A 6,011-nucleotide genomic window follows, 5' to 3' on the forward strand; every position below is an offset into this window, starting at 1 on the left:
AAAAGTAACCATATATAATCATTGTTGGTAACCCGTTGTATATAAGTGGAATAAACCCCTCCGGGCTGTCCCGGTTATTAGAAAATAATGTAGGCTACTTTGGTGGTAGTATGGGGTTACAGAAGAAATCATAGGACAGATGGACCGACGACAACGTCGCTTTTTCATACGTCAGTGGGCTAATTTGCCTAATCTTCATGGGACTTTAGACCGCGGTGGAAACGCAGACAACCATGGGCTGAAGGAACCTTTTAGTTCCTTGAAAAGTAGTTCCTGGGACTAAAAGTTCCGGGTACTTTTGGTGGCTTAGGATGGGTCAAAATGCAGAGGACAAATTACCCCACGGGGTTCAATAAAGTATATCTTTATCTTTCTTCCTCAGTTGGTATTCTACCTGTCAGTTGACCTTTAGCAAACTCATGATGAACATTGCAGACCACCAATCCCTGCATAGAAACAACTGCCATGTAATATTTCCTCCAACATCTAGCTTTGACCGGCACTGTCCAACCATATAGTTGATAGTGTATAAAAACTTTAGCTAGCTATCGTCACTTTCCCAAACCCAGACACGCTCCCTTGTGACGTGTGTTCAGTCCTTTCATTGAGAACTTCGAAAGGACATGGGCAAAAAAAAGTAGGTGTCCGGTACTTAGGGTAATTAAACTACCTTTGTGTGAACATCTCCATCCAAACACATATTGGCAAATTCGGACCAGTTTTATAAACAGCACCCTGTCCGAGTGCAGGAAATGGGCCAATTCGGCACTGGGCGTCAACATCGCTGAGTTTATTCTCTGATTTCGCAAGCTTTGAAAGGGGGTGTCTGTTAACTGACCTTACAATTCATCTATGTATGTGTTTGTGACAAGTGCTGCTGTGTTTCAAGCTGTTTATTTATTGGGTAAATGGACAGGGAACAACGCAGTCACATATTATTATACGAAAATAGCGAAAAAGCGTCCATCTATGGATAATCTGATGACAGCTACAAGTTACAGAGCTTCTGTAGGTGGTTGAAAGCTACTGTTGGGTGACTTGCAGAAGTGGCACACGTTATCCTGACCGGCTGGAGGGCAGTCGTGGTGGTGTTATTTTTTATTCCCTTGCACAAGCCAAAGACAAACTTGGAAAAGTGTTGATTGTGGATGAAACAGTCAATACCGCAGACAGACACAACCAGGAACATTTGCAGGAAAGTAAGCTATATTCTGCTTATTAATAACATGTCTAGTCTATTAACTGGAGTTAGCCAAGTGATTAAATTAAATAAAAGATTGTTGTCAAATGCAACATTAACAATATAGCAGATAGGCAGTTGGTAGCTGGCAAGGAAATGCTTAACGTTAGCCTGCAAGCATTGTTGTGTAGCTATGTGAAGGGAACACAAAGGTAGTGGTGAAACAATAAAATAAATAATAAATTGAAATAAGAGACTACATTTGTCATCACATTGGTGGCAAGCGTGTGCACAAGTGTTTGCTGTCCCCGATCTTGAAAAATTGCATGTTCAGGTTTATCAGGAGAAAATAAGTACAATGCGTGTGTGGTTGTATGTACGCACATATCCATATGTTTGTATGTGTGTACATATAGATTTTTGCTTTTTTTTTTAATTAGGCAATTTTTTTCAAGATTGGGCGGGTTCACCATTTTCAAATCTGGCAACACTGTCCACTCGTCCAAGGCAGCAATCACTATCCACTTGGTTTAGCCATGTAGCTCCTCCGCTCATTGTGGTAATTCAAAGGATCATTTGTGTGCCTTCATAACAGAAGCACCTATAAGATTCTGTCATGTAGTTTTGATGGATTAATACCGTTAGTTATAGTTTTGTAGCCATATGCTGCTAGCTATTATGCTTCCTAATGCTAACTTACCAGGCTACTCTTTATAGCTACCTGTAACATTACGCATATTACCGATTTCTCAGTGAAAGTAAAGGTTGTGTTACTTAGTGGTCCATATTACAGTTAAATCAATATGTAGATACTATATACCATAAATGGATGGTAAATGGACTGCATTTATATAGCGCTTTTATCCAAAGCGCTTTACAATTGATGCCTCTCATTCGCCAGAGCAGTTAGGAGTTAGGGGTTAGGTGTCTTGCTCAAGGACACTTCGACATGCCCAGGGCGGGGTTTGAACCGGCAACCCTCCGACTGCCAGACAATCGGTCTTACCTCCTGAGCTATGTCGCCCCTATATCATTTACATAGTAATTTGGAACACATTATGGAGAGTACCATTTGAATAAGAAAGTGAAAAGGAAGGGCCAGACATTTTTCTGAAAAACAATCTAAAAGACAAGGGATGCAGGATCTACCAGCATCATTCAGTATATGGTCACAATAATTATAGCTCATAGGGGAATTGTTATTTTTTATTGACTTATCAATAATAGCATTATTAAGGCAATTGTTACTTTATTTATTGGCTATGTTACACCTAAATTTCTCCACCTGGGGATTAATAAAGTCCATCTTTTAAAAAAATGTAATAAAATCACTGCATGAAAAATATGTTTACTGTAACAATGACTGCACCACTTGCCTACAATTCACTGGTAAACCAAACCATCAGTTCTGGATAATAATACAGACAGAGTTTAAGAGCTATGCTATTTTTCAACTGGAGGTGTACTATGGAATAGCACTCTGGTCAGGAAAATAATGTTAGTCACGTTTACTTCTCAGGGTCTACCTAAAGGTTTTTGCATTAATTAGCAGCTTTCAGGAGAACTATGTTAACCTCTTATAACCACAGTAGATAGTATATTCTCTTCTCAAAAGTAAACAGAAATAAGCATATAAGTGCCTTAATTTTTTTTTTAAACTTCCAAAAGGACCATGCCCCCAGACCCCCATAGCATTTACATGTCCCCCCAGGTTGAAAATCACACCTATGCCTCTGTGTCACACTGTATTATGCACATACAATCTTGTGGTATTGGAGGCAAAATATTATATTATAAAATCAAAACATACCAGGAAGTATCTTTATATATGGGGACACCCGAAATATAATTAGGATCCTCATGAAATTTATAGCACTGCCAACATAAGCCTCTCCGACAGAGCCTGAAAAACAAAAATGACAGCAAAATATAACCGTGACAAAGTACAACTCTATTTTATGTTTTTCTCCCATAATAGTAACAATAACTAATTGATTAAAATTAGGGAGGGAATTGGGCATGGAAAACTTAAAAAACAATAATAAAAAATAAAAAACAAAAAGTAAAAAAAGGAGGAAGACTTGCCTTCAATTTTACTCCATATGGCGAATGCCATGGATATCAGGATACATGAAAATGAGACTTGAAGGCAATATAGCAACAGAGCCCTGTTGCTTTCATCTAAGAAGGAAAATGCAGTTGTCACACTCACGTCTTTGCCGACATTAGTTGTGAAAATATTATTTTATTAGTCATGAAGATTTTGTAATTTTGATACACTGTAATTAAAATTTTTAAATGACCGATATTATTTGCATAGATTTATCTGCGACTCAGCAGTTGTATTCACAACATTAACATGTCATTTAAAAAAATCCTTATTTCACAATTAAAACACTAAACTCTCAGTGTTTTCCCCTTTTCTGGTACATTTTGGAGTGAATTTGTGTGAGGTCATGTTACTTACCCAGCTCTTGTAGCCATGCCATTGCATTGACTGATTCTCTGTCTGTATGGACTTTGCACATGAATTCTCCTTTATCTTCTGTTTTTACATCCCTCAGTTTCAGAGAGAAGTTTCCTTTGGGAATCTCCACACTGAAGAACTCAGCACGCCACCTGAATCTCTTATGTTGTGACTCTGGTCTGTTCTCCCCCTCAGAAAACAGCAGCACCAGGATTTTTCAGTTTCAAAACAAAGCAGTCTGTTTCTGCATTTGTATTTGGTTAAGGGGGTGGAGTACTTACCAATATCTATTTTCACCTTTGTTTCATTGGACTTGTTTTCAGTGTGAACTACACACTTTTACGGCCCTTTGTCTTCAGTAGTGACATTCCTAAGCAGCAGAGAGAAGTTTCCTTTGGAGATTTCTCCAGTGAAAAACTGGGCCCTGCCGCTGTAAGCTGGGCTCTGTGATTCTGGCCTACTCTCTCCATCCTGGAACAGATGCACCAGGGTCCCAGAATCCTCCCTCCGCCACTGCACCTCCAGCTCGTGCAGAGGTAGTGGGGTATCCACAGAGCAGGGCAACGTCACAGACGCCCCCAACTGGACAACTACGGGCATTGCAGGACCAAGCACTGAAAAACCTGGAACAGAGCAGATCACTTTGAAATTCCTTCGTAATGCATGCAAAAATCTATAATACATAAAACTGATCCATAGTTATATAAGTTATTATACCAAACATAAACTAGAATACAAGTGGTGTCTAAATTGTATAGCAATAAAAGCAGTCTATATTGGAAAAAAAACAGCCAAGAACATAATGAAAAATGAAACTGATGTAGCAATCAAACCTTTTACAGTAACTACATGTAGCGATGCTTCATATAAGAAAAAATGAGCCACAATTTACATATATAATATAATAATATACATGGCATATATTTTTGTTTAACACAACAGTTATTGCTGTACTTCTGAGAAATGGCATTTTACCTTCAGTCCTGATTGTGCAGAAACCAACAGAAAACTCCTATCTTGATCTTCATCATGAGGTCCATGAAAGTTTGGACAAAATGTTTCCGAGTACGTTAAAACCAAACGTGAAAAATCATCCTACTACAAACTTCAGAGCATTTCTGTAAGGATTCTTGTTGTCGTCATCCAAGCTGCCATGGTCCACAGTAATATAATGTAGCGTCAATGATTAGCCAAAGAAGTACAGAGATAAGCATGGCCATTGATGTAGTCCTCCATTTAACCATTTATCTTTATCACCTACACAAGCCATCTCATTGAAGTTCGAAGAAAGTAATATAAAAGCAAAGCTTCCTTTGCCTATTTCATTTCCTGCTCCCTAAAAATACTTGCATGTAAACTGCTCAACTGGCTCAAGACACTAACAATTTGATAGGATTAAGTTAAATGCATACAGTGCCATGAACAATTATTTGCCCCCTTCCTGATTTCCTGTATTATTGCAGATTTGACACACTAAAGGGTTTCAGATTTTTAGACAAAATGTTAATGTTAGACAAAGGGAAACTTAGTAAACACAAAACATTTTTTAAATAATTATTTCATTTATTTAATGAAAAAAGTCATTAAACACCCATATCACCCATGTGAAAAAGTAACTGCTCTCCCAAGAGAATATAAAGTATTCACGGTTTTGGATGTGTCCAATGGTTCTTTCTCTGTTCCAGCGCACCTGGACAGCTAGTTCTGGTTTTCTTTCACAATAGAAGAATATCAATATACTTTTACAAGACTAAGTCAAGGGTTTCATAACTCACCCACGTTGTTTCATCGAGCACTGTCTGATGTGTTGGCTCGATGCCCAGGGCTAGAATCTGAGGTGATTCAATATGTTGATGATTTACTTATCTCATCTCCTGACAAGGAGACTCTCATGCAGGACCTTGGGATACTCAAGGCTTTAAGCTGTAAGCTTAGGGTTGTAACTAGGCAGCTGTTTCGTAGGTGACTTAGGTGCATTAACTGTCTTAACTACTGCTTGTATTTTTTCCATAGACTGCGTTGTTGCCGTTCTTGTTGTTAGTGTTAATCAGTTTAACCTTCAGGGTCCAAGTTGAACTATGCGGTTGTTCCCTGCACTTGGACCGGTACTTCTCTCTAGGGGTTTCGTCATACTTGTTCCTGGTTATGGTTATACACTTTGTTGTACGTCGCTCTGGATAAGAGCGTCTGCCAAATGCCTGTAATGTAATGTAATGTAATGTAATGTAATACTCCTGCTGCATTTGGTTGACAGCGAGATAAAGTGTAATCCTCACAAAGCACAAATTGCACAGGAGGAAGTTGCATATTTGGGAAATGTAATTTCACAGGGAAAGAAAAAACTGACTGCTGACTGCACTTAGG

At 38.6% G+C, this 6,011-nt stretch overlaps 1 pseudogene; it reads right to left on the minus strand.

The window, feature by feature from the left end:
• Nucleotides 1-313: 313 nt before the first annotated feature.
• LOC135239110 (butyrophilin subfamily 2 member A2-like) lies at nucleotides 314-4,374 on the minus strand (annotated as a pseudogene).
• Nucleotides 4,375-6,011: the final 1,637 nt, after the last annotated feature.

The sequence above is a fragment of the Anguilla rostrata genome, chromosome 14 (assembly GCF_018555375.3).
Source record: "Anguilla rostrata isolate EN2019 chromosome 14, ASM1855537v3, whole genome shotgun sequence".
Lineage (NCBI taxonomy): Eukaryota > Metazoa > Chordata > Actinopteri > Anguilliformes > Anguillidae > Anguilla > Anguilla rostrata.